Here is a 17,155-nt window from a genome sequence, read left to right on the forward strand (position 1 = left end):
ATTGGTCCTTCGCAGACGTTTTCGACAAGAAGGAGTCTGAGGTACTTCCGCCACACCGTCCCTACGATTGTGCCATCGACCTGCTCCCAGGAACAACACCACCTCGAGGACGGATATATCCGTTGTCCCCAGCCGAAACCAGGGCCATGTCTACCTACATCACAGAGAGCCTGGCTAAGGGATTCATCCGGAGATCCTCCTCTCCTGCGGGAGCGGGCTTCTTCTTCGTTAAGAAGAAAGAGGGTGACCTACGCCCCTGCATCGACTACCGGGGTCTGAATCAGATCACCGTAAAGAACAAGTACCCTCTGCCGCTCATCCCCGAATTGTTCGACCGGCTCAGAGGAGCCCGTGTGTTCACCAAACTGGATCTTCGGGGTGCTTACAACCTAGTTCGTATCCGCTCTGGGGACGAATGGAAGACCGCGTTTAATACTCGCGATGGGCACTATGAATACTGCGTGATGCCCTTCGGCCTATGTAATGCACCAGCAGTCTTCCAAGAATTGGTGAACGACATCTTCCGGGACCTCCTCTACGTCTGTGTAGTAGTGTATCTGGATGACATCCTTATCTACTCTCCGGACCTCCAGACCCACAGAGAGAACGTCCAGCTGGTCCTACAACGACTGAGAGAGAATCGTCTATACGCCAAATATGAGAAGTGTGTCTTTGAGCAGTCTTCTCTCCCTTTCCTGGGATACATCATCTCGGGTACTGGACTGCAAATGGATCCTAAGAAGGTGTCCTCCATACTCAACTGGCCTCCCCCTTCTGGACTAAAGGCAATCCAACGGTTCCTGGGATTTGCCAACTACTACCGCCAGTTCATCCCTCACTTCTCTGCCCTGACTGCTCCTCTCTCTGCTTTGACCAAAAAGGAGGCTAATCCAAAGGACTGGTCACCTGCGGCCGACGCCGCGTTTTGCTCTCTGAAGCGAGCATTTGCCTCCGCTCCTGTACTCCACCGTCCGGAGTTAAACCGCCAGTTCACCTTGGAGGTGGATGCCTCCTCCTCGGGAGCCGGAGCAGTGCTCATGCAAAAGTCCTCCTCCGGGAAGATGGTTACATGCGGTTTCTTCTCCAAGAGCTTCTCTGCACCTGAACGTAATTACACCATCGGTGACCGAGAACTATTGGCGGTCAAACTGGCTCTAGAGGAATGGCGCTACCTCCTGGAAGGAGCAGTGTACCCCGTGATTATCTACACGGACCACAAGAACCTGGAATACCTACGGTCCGCTCAGCGACTGAACCCACGGCAAGCCAGGTGGTCCTTATTCTTTGCCAGGTTCGACTTCCAGCTCCATTTCCGACCCGCAGACAAGAATGTACGTGCGGATGCCTTGTCTAGGTCTTTCATGCCCATGGAGCAGGAGGAAGAGACTACCCAGCCTATCATCCCTCCTAGCAAGATTATTCCGGTGGCCCCTGTCACCCTGGCCCAGATACCGCCCGGAAAGACCTATGTCTCTGAGACTGACAGGCAAAAGGTGTTACACTGGGGTCATGCCTCGAAAACAGCCGGTCATGCAGGCCAGAAGAGAACATGGGGTGCGATTGTACGCCATTATTGGTGGCCATCCCTTCGCACGGATGTCGCTGCTTTTGTCTCTGCCTGCTCCTCTTGTGCCAGGAACAAGACGCCCAAACACCTGCCCTATGGCCGTCTTCTGCCTCTGCCGATACCCACAATTCCGTGGCAACACATAGCGATGGATTTTATTACGGACTTGCCATTATCCTCTGGACACACAGTCATATGGGTCGTGGTGGACCGGTTCTCCAAAATGGCTCACTTCGTCCCTATGGCTGGACTGCCCTCTGCTCAGGAACTCGCGGAAGCCTATATACATCACATCTTCCGCTTGCATGGTTTCCCATCCCACATCGTGTCCGACCGAGGAACTCAGTTTACCTCCCGCTTCTGGAGGGCGCTCTGCAAACATCTGGGTGTGACTCTGGACTTTTCTTCTGCTTACCATCCTCAGTCTAATGGCCAAGTGGAGAGGGTCAATCAAATCTTGACCTCCTTCTTACGTCACTACGTCAACGCCCATCACGACGACTGGTCCACGCTTCTACCTTGGGCTGAATTCTCACATAACCACCACATCAGTGAGTCGTCCTCCAAATCTCCCTTCCATGTAGTTTACGGACTTCAACCCTCCGTCCCGTTGCCTATATCCCCTTCATCGGATGTTCCGGCTGCTGATACTGCAGTTCGTGACTTTGCTACCATTTGGGACTCTGTCAAAGCGTCCCTTGGGCGCGCTTCCCAGCGGATGAAGAAACACGCTGACAAGAGACGTCTGGATCCTCCGTGTTTCTCTCCTGGTGACCTGGTCTGGCTTGCTTCCCAGTACATCCGATTGAAGATACCTTCCTACAAGCTGGGTCCTCGCTACATCGGGCCGTTTAAGGTCCTCAGCAAGATCAATGAGGTATCCTACAAGCTACAGCTCCCGGCCACGATGAGGATACCCAACTCCTTCCACGTCTCTCTGCTCAAGCCGGTTGTCCTTGGTCCCTTCTCCGCTGCTGCCAGTCCGGCCCCTCCTCCTATTGCCGATGATGACATCTATGCGGTAAGGGATATCGTGGCCATGAAGACCGTACGAGGTCGACAGTTCTTCCTGGTGGACTGGGAAGGGTATGGTCCTGAGGATAGGTCCTGGGAGCCCAGGGAGAACGTGGGCACTCCTCTTATCCGTGCCTTCATGTCCCGGTTGCGGGGAGGGGGGCGTGGGGGGGGGGGTACTGTCACGCTCCCCGGGTCCTCACCCCCGTTCCCCGGCTCACCTGCCACGCTCTCCGCTCCCCAGTCACCGGATTCCGTCCGTCCCAGGGCTCCGGGCCCCCGATCCCGGCGCCCGACAGCTTCCCTGGACCTGGCCGGCTCCCCTGCGTCCTCCTCGCAGCCTCCTTCCCTGGCTTCTGGCACCCGGGCGGCGCGCATGCGCATTAGGGCGCGCGCGCGGTCACTGACCCTTTCTTAAAGGGCCAGCGTCCATTAACAGGAAATGAGGTTGCACAGGTACAGGGTATATAAGGGGTCATTGTCCAAGGGGGCGGGGCCTGATCTTCGTGTTCCCTGAGCTAGGAGTCAGGTCTCCTGGTGTTACTGTGCTCGTACTCACCTATCTCTCTTTGTAGAGCCGTGCCTGCTTCGCCATCCAGTCTGCCGTGTCCTGATCCCCGCACGCTGTCCGTCTGCCATCTGACAGTCCGTACCATCCCGGATCCCTGCGGTGACCCGTCATCTTGCTCCAGAGGTTCCGGACCCCGCCTGATATCACCTCGGCCTCCGAACCTGAGCTACGTCACCAAGACCACCTTCTGTGACTCCGTGGTCCCTGGGACTCCTCCGCTGCCTTCACTTGCACGGACTGTTCTACTGCCCATCAGTGCTTCAGCTGCCGGACTCCCTACCACCATCTCAGAGAGTTCGGTCCAGTGGATCCACCTCCTGGGTCTGCCCGACCGCCCGGCCGTGACACAATGCTTCATAATAGTGATAAAGAAAGATGTCTATGCAAGCACCACTGGCATGGTGCTCCAAAAAAATGTGAAGAAGCCTCAACTTTAATAACATCCTAAGAAGTGTTGGCTTGAGTTTGCAAAGAAGTATGAAAAGTTGACAGTGGAAGATTGGAAACGGGTGATTTGGAGCAATCAGATGAAAATCAAAAGACTAGGCTCTGATGGATGCAAATAAGTCTGGAAGGGAAAAAGGGGCTAACAGATCGAGAAATTGAAGGAACTGTCAAGATCAGAAAAGGAAGCCTGATGATATGGTGTTGTTTTCACAGCCAAAGGAGTTGGATATCTGACCAAGATCAATAGTAGTCTCAATGCTGACCTATATGTGAGCATCCTACAAGACGAGTTACTTCGTACACTCGAGTACTATGGGTATAAAGACGACGTCATAGTGTTCCAGCAAGACAATGACATGAAGCATATGTCAAGATTGGCAAAGAAATGGTTTAATGACAATGAAGTAAAGGTGCTGGATTGGCCCTCATAGTCCCCATACCTTAACATAATTGAACACTTGTGGGTAGAGTTAAAGGAAAATCTGTATACATACCCAATTGAGTTGACCAGTGTGTACCAACATTGAGAATGTGTAGAGGAGACCTGGGATCGCATTTTGATCAAGACGTGCTTGAATCTGATCAAGAGCATGCCCACAGCAATTCAGTCAGTGTTGAAAGCCAAAGGTGGATTTAACAAAATAATACAAATTAAAGTTTTGATTGTTAGGAGCAAAACAGTAACAATGCAGTGGCATGACAAGAATCTGCATAAAAAATCATATGCCAAATAGTTGCAAGTCAAATTTACGTATGAGATAGTCAAGATGATTGTCCATAAAATGAAGATAGTCTCAAACTGAAAGCTGTAGTAGATGATGAGATATGGAGCCTGAAAGTCAAAAGTTCAAAACATTGTTACCTTTTTGCTTATCAATGTAGCAGGAAAATACAATATATATAATATATTATTGATATTTGGCGAAAATACACAAGCTCGCACCTTCGTGCGTCAAGGGTACTCATTATTTTGTGAATCCCTACAATACGCAAAAACACAGTGAAAGGAAATAAAAATGCAAAAAAAACCCCATTTACCAACACAGGTCAGTCACTTACTGGAAAAAGCAACCTCCTTGATAAAAGTGGAGGCAACGCAGATGCAAAGGGCTATGGTCTCATGACCATATTTTCTACATCCGAGAAAAAAAGTCTAATTCTGGTGGTTCAGAGTCTGATCAGAGTGTGATCTGTTTTTCTCAGAAACGGCAAATAAAAATAAAGGTTTCTCCACCTTCTCCATTCTGTTAGTCAGTGAAAATTGGACAAAAATCACAAAAATACATACAAAAAGTTTGTAATCCGCACCTAAGGCTATGTGCGCACGTTGCGTAATTGCATGCAGTTACGCTGTGATCTGCACCGCAGCGTAACTGCATGCGTCCTGCGTCCCCAGCACAATCTATGGAGATTGTGCATGAGACGTGCACACGTGGCATATTAGAGCGCAGCGCTTCAGCTGCTGCCCGAAGCACGCGTTCTAAAAAGTGACATGTCACTTCTTTCGTGCACTCTGCATGAAGTCCCTGCTCTGTCTATGGCAGGGGCTGGGAGGGGCTACATGCAGAGCGCATGAAATCGGCTTTTGTTTCTGCAGCGATTTGAAGCGCACGTGTGCTGTTCAAATCGCTGCAGAAATTTCTGCACCGACAGTACGCAACGTGCGCACATAGCCTAAGTATATGAATAACATTTTGTCAAAGCCAAATACCAGGAAGTATCAAAAAGAAAGCAGCAATAATTAAACCATGGCATACCAAGAAGAGACAAAAGCTGCAGCATCAAAAATGTGATGAAAATGCATGGAAAAAATACTCACAAAAACGCAATGAAAAAACGCAAGTAACCTGATTTAAATAAGGGCTTGCGATTAGAGTTGAGCGAGTACCTAACTATTCGTACTCGCTATACTGATAACGAGTACTGTCTAATACTCATGTATTTGTTCCAAATAGCGTGTGCAATGCAAGTCACTGGGGAAACCTCGCAATGTAACAAGTAACCCGAATGCTGTACTATTCGTGTGAGTAGTGAATAGTGCAGAATTCGGGTTACTCCATAAAATTACGAACTTTCCCCATTGACTTGCATTGCACACGTTATTGAGAACGAATACGCGAGTATTAGAAAGTACAGTTACTTAGGTACTCACTCAACTCTACTTGCGATGGCTACTCAGACCATCAGGTCCCAGGAGAGACCTATTCTTCATCCTTTAAAGAGACTCTGTCAGCAGATAATGACTATTCACAACAAGTACAGGCTCTCCGTGCCTCATGGCGGGGCTAATCATTTACATACACCGTCTCATCTGCTTGTTTTCCATTTCTCTCCAGCCCTTCTCTAGCTCTATGAAGCTTCAGCTGTCAATCAAATACCAGGAGATGGTGGCGATAGAGTGAAAGTTTGCACTGGGGATTTGCTGTAGCTTCCTACCTGCATGAATACCCTAAAGGGATCAATCATTTGTGATTTTTTATTTTTTTAAATAGTACCTCTTGTGACTACTACTGACCACTAAAAACTATATTTGTCTTTGTCCTTTACATTGCAGATACACATTAGATCCTGGAAAAACTAATGAAGTTCTCCAGATTGAGTATCCAATAATTGAGAACTCCAGAGATCAGATTTCCAATTGCGACCACACACAAGTCCCATCAATGAACAGAATAAAAACTACTTCTCTCGGGGTTTGGGTCTGATCAATTATTCTTTCTCTTTGAACAGTAGCAGATTTGTTTTACACATACAGTAACCATAATGTGCAAATAATCATGTACATTGATAATATCTGTGTCAAATGAACATCTGTCAAACGATTTTGCAACATACTGTAAATTCATTATGACCGACATCTGTTGATTGCATTTTACAGAAACAGACATTTTCCTTCTTGTTGTGGCAGTAAATAGGGTAAATTAAGAATAAATATCAGTGTATGAACATCTTTACATCTCAGGGAAGGCAGAATTGTTTGTTTTTATTTAAGTAGAGCGATAGCTAATAGTGATGGAGAAAAATGGTACTGCATGATAAAAATGTAACATTTTAACCCCTTCAGCCCCCAGCCTATTTTGACCCTAAAGACAAGGCCACTTTTTGCAATTTTGACCAGTGTCACTTTATGAGGCTATAACTCTGGAACGCTTTAACGGATCCCGGTGATTCTGAGATTGTTTTTTCATGACATATTGGGCTTCATGTTAGTGGTAAATTTAGGCCGATATTTATTGTGTTTCTTTGTGAAAAAAAACGGAAATTTCGCGAAAATTTTGAAACTTTTGTAATTTTCAAACTTTGAATTTTTATGCTCTAAAACCAACGAGACATATGACACAAAAATAATTAATAAATATCATTTCCCACATGTCTACTTTACATCAGAACAATTTTGGGAATTTTTTTTTTTTTTAAGGAAGTTATAGGGGTTCAAAGTTTATGAGCAATTTCTCATTTTTACAACAAAATTTACAAAGCCACTTTTTTTAGGGACCACATCACATTTGAAGCGATATTGAAAGGTCTACATGACACAAAACACCAAAAAGTGACACCATTCCAAAAACGGCACCCCTCAGGCTACTCAAAACCACATTCAAGAAGGTTATTAACCCTTCAGGTGCTTCACAGTAACTAAAGCAATGTGGAAGGAAAAAATGAACATTTTACTTTTTGCAACAAAAATGTTAATTTAGCCTCAAATATTGCATATTCACAAGGGTAGCAGGATTAAATTAGCCCCCAAAATTTGTTGGGCAATTTCTTCTGAGCACGCAGATACCTCATATGTGGCGAAAAAACACTGTTTGGGCGCACGGCGGGACTCGGAAGGGAAGGAGCGTCATTTCACTTTTTGAACAGAAAAGTAGCTGGAATCGTTAGCTGCACCATGTTGTGTTTGGAGAGCCCCTGAGGTGCCGAAACAGTGGAGCTCCCCCACATGTGACCCCATTTTGGAAACTAGACCCCTCATGGAATTTATCTAGATGTTTATTGAGCACTTTGAACCTCTGGGGGCTTCACAAAAGTTAATAAAGTTGAGCCGTGAAAATATTTTTTTTTTTACCATGAAATTGTTTCTTCGACCAGGTAGCTTTCTTTTTCCACAAGGGTATCAGGAAAAATTGCACCATAAAATGTATGGTGCAATTTCTTCTGAGTACACAGATACCTCATATGTGGTGGAAATCAAATGTTGGGGTGCACAGCAGGGCTCGGAAGGCAAAGAGCGACATTTGACTTTTCATACGCAAAATTGTCTGCAATAATTAGCGTATTCCATGTTGTGTTTGGAGACCCCCTGAGGTGCCAAAACAGTTGAGCTCCCCCACATGTGACCCCATTTTGGAAACTAGACCCCTCATGGAATTTATCTAGATGTTTATTGAGCACTTTGAACCTCTGGGGGCTTCACAAAAGTTAATAAAGTTGAGCCGTGAAAATATATATTTTTTTTTTACCACGAAATGTGACCCCATTTTGGAAACTAGACCCTCATGGCATAAAAAAAAATCAGGGTGCATGCACGGATGTGCTGCAAAAAAGGGGGGGACTAGGTGGGATGGAAAAAAGGAGTCCTGTCCAAAGTCGAGTATGACTGCAGGATGCTTGCTGATCAGGTACCTAATTGTTCAAGTTTTGTCTTTTTTTTTTTTTTATTTGGGGTGCACAAAAAAAAGCAAAAACTCAAGCAACAATTACGTACCTGATCAGCCAATCATGTAGCTGATCAGCACTTGGCGGCAAGCAGGTGGGGGAGGAGGGGAGGGAGAGGGAGTGGGAGATGTGATTGGGGATAGTTAGAAAAGAGCCATGAACAATACTTACAGGATGGATCAGAACAGCAGCAGGATCACAGGAGAGATGGCAGCAGATGGCGGGCGGCAGATGGGGGGCAGCGGCAGATAAAGGGAGCATCGGTGGATGTGAGGCGGGTGGCGGCTGGGAGAGGGTAGCGGCGGATGGGAGAGGGCACAGTGGATGCAGGAGCGGCGGAGGATGGGGGGAACGGGGGGGAAGTAGGGGGAGGGTGGGATGGGGGGAACGGGGGGGAAGGGGAGTGGGAGGTGAGATTGGGGATAGTTGCCTTACAGGATGGATCTAGGCAGCAGGATCACAGGAGATGAAGGAGGCAGCAGATCGGGGAGGGTGAGAGGTGGGAGAGGGGACAGCAGATCACGGGGGGTGAGAGGTGGGGGGGAAAGCGGACAGCAGATCACAGGGGGAGAGGTGAGGGAGCACAGATCACGGGGGTAACAGGTGAGCGGAGAGCGAACAGCAGATCATGGGGGTGACAGGTGAGCGGAGTACAGATCACGGGGGTGAGAGGTGGGGGGAGAGCGGACAGCAGATCACGGGGGTGAGTGGTGGGGGGGAGCGGGTAGCAGATCACAGAGGTGACAGGTGAGGGAGTACAGATCACCGGGGTGAGAAGTGGGGGGAGCAGGCAGCAGATCACGGGGGTGACAGGTGAGGGAGCACAGGTCATGGGGGTGAGAGGTGGGGGAGCGGGCAGCAGATCACAGGGATCACAGGTGAGGGAGCACAGATCACGGGGGTGACAGGTGAGGGAGCACAGATCACGAGGGGTGAGAGTGCGGTCGAATACACATCTGTCTACGCTTAGTAGTGCTGACAGGAGCAGTGGTGAGTGGGGCTGGGGGCATACAGATTTGGTGGGGGCGGCTGGAGGCATTCAGTTTTGGTGAGGGGGCCTGGCGGCATACAGATCTGGTGGGGGGGCATACAGATCTGGTGGGGGGCATACAGATCTGGTGGGGGGCTGGAGGCATACAAATCTGGTTTGGGGGCTGGGGGCATACAAATCTGGTGGGGGGCTGGAGGCATACAAATCTGGTTGGAGCATACAGATCTGGTGGGGGGGCTGGGGGCATACAGATCTGGTGAGGGGGCTGGGGGCATACAGATCTGATGGGGGGTTGGGGGCATACAGATCTGGTGGGGGGGCTGGGGGCATACAGATCTTGCGAAGGGGCTTGGGGCATACAAATCTGGTGGTGGGGCTGGGGTATACAAATCTGGTGAGGGGGGCTCGGGGCATACAGATATGGTGGGGGGCATACAGATATGGTGGGGGGGCTGGGAGCATACAGATCTGGTGGGGGGATGGGGGCATACAGATCTGGTGAAGGGGGGCTGGGGACATACAGATTTGGTGGGGGGGCTGCGGGCATACAGATCTGATGAAGGGGGCTGGGGGCATACAGATGTGGTGGGGGATGGGGGCATACAGATCTGGTGGAGGGGCTGGGGGCATACAGATCTGGTAGGGGGCATCCAGATCTGGTGGGGGGGCTGGGGGCATCCAGATCTGGTGGGGGGGCTGGGGGCATCCAGATCTGGTGGGGGGGCTGGGACATACAGATCTGGTGGGGGGCTGGGGGCATACAGATCTGGTGGGGGGGCTGGGGGCCTACAGATCTGGTGGGGGGGCTGGGGGCATACAGATCTGGTGGGGGGGCTGGGGGCATACAGATCTGGTGGGGGGCTGGGGGCATACAGATCTGGTGGGGGGGTTGGGGGCATACAGATCTGGTGGGGAGGGGCTGGGGGCATCCAGATCTGGTGGGGGGCTGGGGGCATACAGATCTGGTGGGGGGGGCTGGGGGTATCCAAATCTGGTGGGGGGGCTGGATGCATACAGATCTGATGAGGGGGCTGGATGTATACAGATCTGGTGGGGGGCTGGAGGCATGCATTTCTAGTAGGGAGGTTGGGGACACACAGATCTGGTGGGGGGGCTGGAGGCATACAGATCTGGTGGGGCATACAGATCTGGTGTGGGGGGGCTGGGGGTATACAGATCTGGTGGGGAGGAGGCTGATGTCCCATGCAGCAATGAGCACATTGTTTAGTAATGTGCTTCTGCTGGTTCCCTTCTGTCCCCTATTATGCAGTGTCTCACCTCTCCTCTGTGCCCGCGGAGCCACCAGCTGCAGCACACAGACATGTAAAACTCACAAGGCTGCGGACGTGAAGCGATACCTCATGGAGACCTTCCTACAAGCCATTGGGTATGGTGGCTGCGTGGAGTGGCCTCCACACTCACCTGACCTGACCCTATTGGACTTCTTTCTGTGAGGTCACATCAAACAGCAGGTGTATGCGACCCCCTCCACCAACATTGCAGGACCTACGACGACGTATTATAGATACTTATGCAAACGTGTCACCTACCATATTGAACAACGTGCAGCAAGATACAGTATGCTGCCCAGAGCCCAGATATGCATTGCAGCTGACGGTGACCACTTTTAACATCAAACTTAAATGAGTGCCATATGCGTGGCCAGCATTCAATGTTTTGGGGGGGTCATGGGTTTCATATAATAGCATTTGTGTATGCAAGGTGTTGATTCGTATTGAATTGATGATGCCCTACAATTTTTTAATTCACTTTTTTTCTCTCTCGTTCCGTTTTCGAAATAAATATGCTAATTCCGTTATTTTCCACCAGGTGGCGCAATAGGTGGTTTCATTGCATAGTGCATGGCAACTTTACTATACCTAGACACCACTTCTATGCCTATAGCTGCAGCTGTTTTCAAGTTAATGGCGGTTGACAGGATATGGGTGGACACACTATGTTGGCTGATAACCTGTAGCACTAGCATAAGTGCTCACTAATGGTTGAGCGAACTGGAATGGTAAAGTTCGGGGTTTTCATGAAAGTCCATGGTCGAGTTCGGATGCTGATTAAAGTTTGTTGCAAGGCTTCATCGCAACCAATCACAAGCTTTTCGGCATGGAGATGATGCTGGGAACAAAATTGAAAAATAAAATAATTACTGTACATGAGGTCCCCCTTAGTTTTGATAACCAGCCAAGTTAAAGCAGACAGCTGCATCGCTGCAGCCCTAAGTGGTCTGCTTTACCTTGGCTAATTATCAAAAATAGAGGGAACCCCACATTGTTTTTTAAATTACTTTATTTATAAATAAATAATTTAAAAAAATAACTTGGGGTTTCCTCTATTTTTAATAAGCCAAGGTAAACATTCTGAGAACGAGGCTCCATAGATCACTCGCTGTCAGCAGCATGCATGGAATTTGAGAAGATATATGAGTGACCTATGGAGCCTTGTTCTGAGAGCAAGGCACCATAAGATTCGATGGACGTAATGGGATTACGTTGGAACTTCAAGGATTTTTTAAAATTAATAAATTAGTGAACAAGGGAGTGTGGGGGTGTCTTTTTTCAAAGAAATGACTTTTTCCTCTATGTGTGTTTTGTATGTTAAACTTACTGGGTTAGTAATGGAGGTGTCTGATAGACGCCTCTCCATTACTAACCCCTGGGCTTGATGCTAGTTGTTAATTCACAGCTGACATCAACCCCAAAAATATTACTCCAATTGCCATCACACCAAGGCAATTGGGAAGAGCTGGGCAAAGCTCCAAAATTGGAATCTAATTGGCCCCACTTTGGGGGTGGTTGCAGACTACTAATTTTAGGCTGGGAAGGACAAATAACCATGGGCCTTCCCAGCCTGATACTACCAGCCCCAGCTGTCTGCTTTACCTTGTTTCTAAAACTATTTATTTATTCCCTATTCACATTTGTTTGCAGAGCAATTGTCCTGCACTTATTCCCGTTTTCCTTTCTTTTGCAGCCCCCTAGCCCTTACTGGGACCATTTCACAGTCCATTGCATTGACTCTAGACTCAAGTTTGGGTTAAGTTGGGGTACTGAACTGAACTTTTAGCTGAATTTGAACATCCAAGTGTCTGCCCATCCCTAGTGCTGCTCTTCTCTGGTTGTGCATAGGCACGACCTTTGAAAGGACATGTGTATTATAGGAAGCTAAGCTCTGGAGTAATGGACTGCCCTAGGTTCTCACCTGCAGGTATGCAAGAAAATCAGGCTCAGAATTGATACAAATTAATCAACTTATCTGAAGAAGGGGTTCAGATTCGAAAATGTGTTACTGAATTATAAAATAAAATAAAAGGAATTAACCTAATTTTCATCATCCATTTCTGATTTTTCCTGATCTGAGAGCGCGGCCATGTTGACAGTTTCTTCTTGTACCAATTCTCATACTGGTAATACTGACATTAGCAGGTGAACCTCAACTTAATCAAGAATAGATTGCGATGAAGGGACACCGATCATAAAAATTATACACAACAAATTGTCATTTGCCACTACTATTTCTGTATCATTAAGGAGTTGCCTAGATTGGAGGATAATTTTGTTCTTACTTAAATCCATGTAAATGAGGCAAAAAAAAAACAACATTTTTTGGAATTGTGTTTCATAAAAAATGACACCATTTGCCTCCTATAATCTCTGTATTACACTAATGGTTGGCTGCAGAATGGGTTAACAAGGTTGGCCATATTATCATTATTATAATAGCTGTGTTGGGGACATGATTTTGTGGAGCTTATTATTGTATATGTATGACAGGTTCTCCTCCTGCTTTGATCAGTTTAGCTTTCCTTGCAGTCTGCACATCTCTAGAGTCCATAAAATGGCTACTGGTGGGGGAGCATGTGACCAGACCTGTCCATGAGTTTCCTTCAATAGAAAAGCAGTTATCTTACGTGAGGTGTTCAATTGGACAAGGCTGATGTCAGTTCTGGTCACATCCTCCTCCATGAGCAGCCATTTTATGGACTGGAAAGAAGATGTGCAGTCTGTGAGAAAAGCTACACTAACAAGAGGAGGAGGAGAACCTGTTATACTGATATTAGGCACACGCTGAGTATTTGGTGAGGTTTTTACCTCAGTATTTGTAGCCAAAGCCAGCAGTGGAGAAGTATAATAGAAACACAGGCACCACTTCTGTATTTATCACTCACTGCTGGTTTTGGGTACAAAAACTGAGGTAAAAACTCACCAAAAGCTGAACGTGTGACCATAACCTAATAGTGAGTGCCACAAAATAATGTCTTCCAGACCTCCACATATCTGTTAAAATAAAGATAATGAGGCGAACCCCATTAATTGATTCTGCAGTCGTCAATAGACCATGTAAAACCTTGTGCACATGTTGAGTTTTTTACCTCAGTATTTGTAAGCCAAAACAAAGAGTGGGTGAAAAATACAGAAGTGGTGCCCATGTGTCTAATATACTTTCCCTCTGTTCCATTCCTGGTTTTGGTTACAAATACTGAGGTCAAAACCTTACCAAATACTCAATGTGTGAACGTGGCCTAATACCGTGGCTATAGATATCAAACGGTGCAAAATTTGAAATGAAACCCAATTGCAAAAAGGATTTTTAGCCAATTTGAATGAATTTACAGCGCGGCACCACCTTACATCTCCACCCTCATTTTTTGCTATCACCCTACCCATTCTCTGTGCTCTGCAAGCAACTTTTGACTAACATCCGCACTAATCTGAACCTCCCCCTTCCACTTCAAGACTTCTCCTGAGCTGCACCAATTTTCTGGAATGCTCTAACCCAAGTAATTAGAACTAATAACAACTTACATAGTTTTAGATGTTCCCTAAAAACACATTTATTTAGGGTGGTCTATCACACTCCCTAATCAAAGTCCTTTCATATACAGCCCATTCACTATTTCTCAGAATCTAATTCTCTATGAAACTCCACCGCACCCAACAGCATTATAAAGATGGCTGGTGACCGGCTCATGCAGTCTTTTTCTATCCCCCATTTCTTCAAGATGACTGGACCATCATTGTAAATAAGCACCTGTACTTTGTACCCCCACACCTTATTGTACATTGTAAGCTCTTACGAGCAGGGTCATCATTATTTTTGCTTTAATTGTATTTTCTATAAACTGTTAATGATTACTGTTCATATATGAACCTCTGAATTGTAAAGCGTTGTGGAAAATGTTGGCGCTAAATAAATAAAGATTATTATTCAGGTGAAAAAAAATATAACCAAGGTGGACATCCCCTTTAAGTGTTATGTGAGGGTTTTCTACCATCAATGATGATTATTGAATATAAATAGTTCCATTACAAGCTTACTCCTCTAAAGTCATGGCCAAAGGTTTTGAGAATGCTACAAATATTAATTTTTACAAAGTCTACTGCTTAAGTTTTTCTAATGGCAATTTGCATATACTCCAGCATGTCATAAAGAGTGATCAGCTTAACAGCAATTACTTGCAAAGTCAATATTGGCTAAGAAAATGAACTTCAAACCCCAAAACACATTTCAACATCATTGCATTCCTGCCTTAAAAGGAGCAGCTAACATTGTTTTAGTGATTGTTCCATTAACACAGGTGTGGGTGTTGATGAGGACAGGGCTGGCGATCAATCACTCATGATTAAGTAAGAATGACACCACTGGACACTTTAAAAGGAGGCTGGTGCTTGGTATCATTGTTTCTCTTCAGTTAACCATGGTTATCTCTAAAGAAACACGTGCAGCCATCATTGCTCTGCACAAAAATGGCCTAACAGGGAAGAGTATCGCAGCTACAAAGATTGAACCTCAGTTAATCTATCGCATCATCAAGAACTTCAAGGAGAGAACTTCCATTGTTGCCAAAAAGGCTCCAGGGCGCCCAAGAAGGACCAGCAAACGCCAGGACCGTATCTTAAAACTGTTTCAGCTGCGGGATCGGACTACCAGCAGTGCCGAGCTAGCTCAGCAATGGCAGCAGACTGGTGTGAGTGCTTCTGCACGCACTGTGAGGTGGAGACTGTTTGAGCAAGGCCTGGTTTCAAGGAGGGCAGCAAAGAAGCCACTTCTCTCCAGAAAAAACATCAGGGACCGACTGATATTCTGCAAAAGGTACAGGGAGTGGACTGCTGAGGACTGGGGTAAAGTCATTGTCTCAGATGAATCCCCTTTTCGATTGTTTGGGACATCTGGAAAACAGCTTATTAGGAGAAGAAGAGGTGAGCGCTACCACCAGTCTTGTCTCATGCCAACTGTTAAGCATCCTGAAACGATTCATGTGTGGGGTTGCTTCTCAGCCAAGGGAATTGGCTCACTCACAGTCTTGCCTAAAAACACAGCCATGAATAAAGTATGGTACCAGAATGTCCTCCAAGAGCAACTTCTCCCAACTATCCAAGAGCAGTTTGGCGCCCAACAATGCCTTTTCCAGCATGATGGAGCACCTTGCCATAAAGCAAAGGTGATCACTAAATGGCTCATGGAACAAAACATAGAGATTTTGGGTCCATGGCCTGGAAACTCCCCAGATCATAATGCCATTGAGAACTTGTGGGCAATCATCAAGAGACTGATGGACAAACAAAAACTAACAAATTCTGGCAAAATGCAAGCATTGCTTATGCAAGAATGGACAGCTATCAGTCAGGATTTGGTCCAGAAGTTGATTGAGAGCATGCCAGGGAGAATTGCAGAGGTCCTGAAGAAGAAGGGTCAACTCTGCAAATATTGACTTGCTGCATTAACTCATTCTAACTGTCAATATAACCTTTTGGTACTCATAATATGATTGCAATTATATTTCTGTATGTGATGTAAACATCAGACAAACACAATTAAAAACCAGAGGGCAACAGATCATGTGAAAATATAATTTTGGTGTCATTCTCAAAACTTTTGGCCATGACTGTATATAGTAACGCACGAGTTACACGACCAGCAATGCCACGTTCGTGCACATCGTTTAGAGGGAGTACGGTATCCTGTTAGCATTCCACAGTGAAATCTACTCATACATTAGCCTCCAATGATTTCCTGAAAAAGCATATGGAAGCAATAGTGTGTTTCTGCAGTCACCCAAGCTGAAGATATATTAGTGGAGAGTAAGCAAAAAAAGCTGGGGGCTATATACCAGCCACCTAGGAAAAATGACATCTATGTATCCAGCACAGCCAGAATTCACTCAATTCATTTCATTATGTTTCTTTAGAATAATCTTATTCTTTCAGAATTCCATAAGTTTTCAGAATGAAAAAAAAAATTAAAATAAAATAAATAAATAAATAAATAAATACAAATATTATGTATGCAAAAAATGCAACTCCACATCACCACACCATAAGTAATATATGCGGAGCACAGCAATGGGTCTGAAACCTTGTTATGATGTACAGGTTACATCCATGTATTAAAATGCTGTGTCTAAACTTTAGTGATTTCTCAGACACATGTTTACAATTATTCTCCTTCTCCTTGCAATTTCCCAATTTTGGAGCAATAGCGCCCCCTGCCTATCAAAACAAGAAAGTGGAATTTGGATTCAAATTTCAGAGTGATGGGGTTGTGCGCACAGGAGCAGCAAATGCAATTCTTCATAGTAATTGGAATTGGAATAGACTCTATGTAATTAGTTTTTAATATGTTTATTCTGTAGATTTTTTATTTTGCTTGCATTTTTTTTGCCATACCTATATCTTCACATATCTCAAAAATATCAAGATAGCTTAACCCTTTATGTGAGCTATGAATGCGGCCACCAGCCACCATTGTTTATGGTAAAGCCCTCCAATCTACATAGTACTAAGAGCAGCTTGTTTATAGCAAGGCTTTTGGAAGGGGATGTCTGTGTGTATAGGAAAGTCAGCTAGTCTACAGGGGGAGGAACTTTTGGTATAAAGAGGAGGTCTTGCTTTTT

The sequence above is a fragment of the Anomaloglossus baeobatrachus genome, chromosome 1 (assembly GCF_048569485.1).
Source record: "Anomaloglossus baeobatrachus isolate aAnoBae1 chromosome 1, aAnoBae1.hap1, whole genome shotgun sequence".
NCBI lineage: Eukaryota > Metazoa > Chordata > Amphibia > Anura > Aromobatidae > Anomaloglossus > Anomaloglossus baeobatrachus.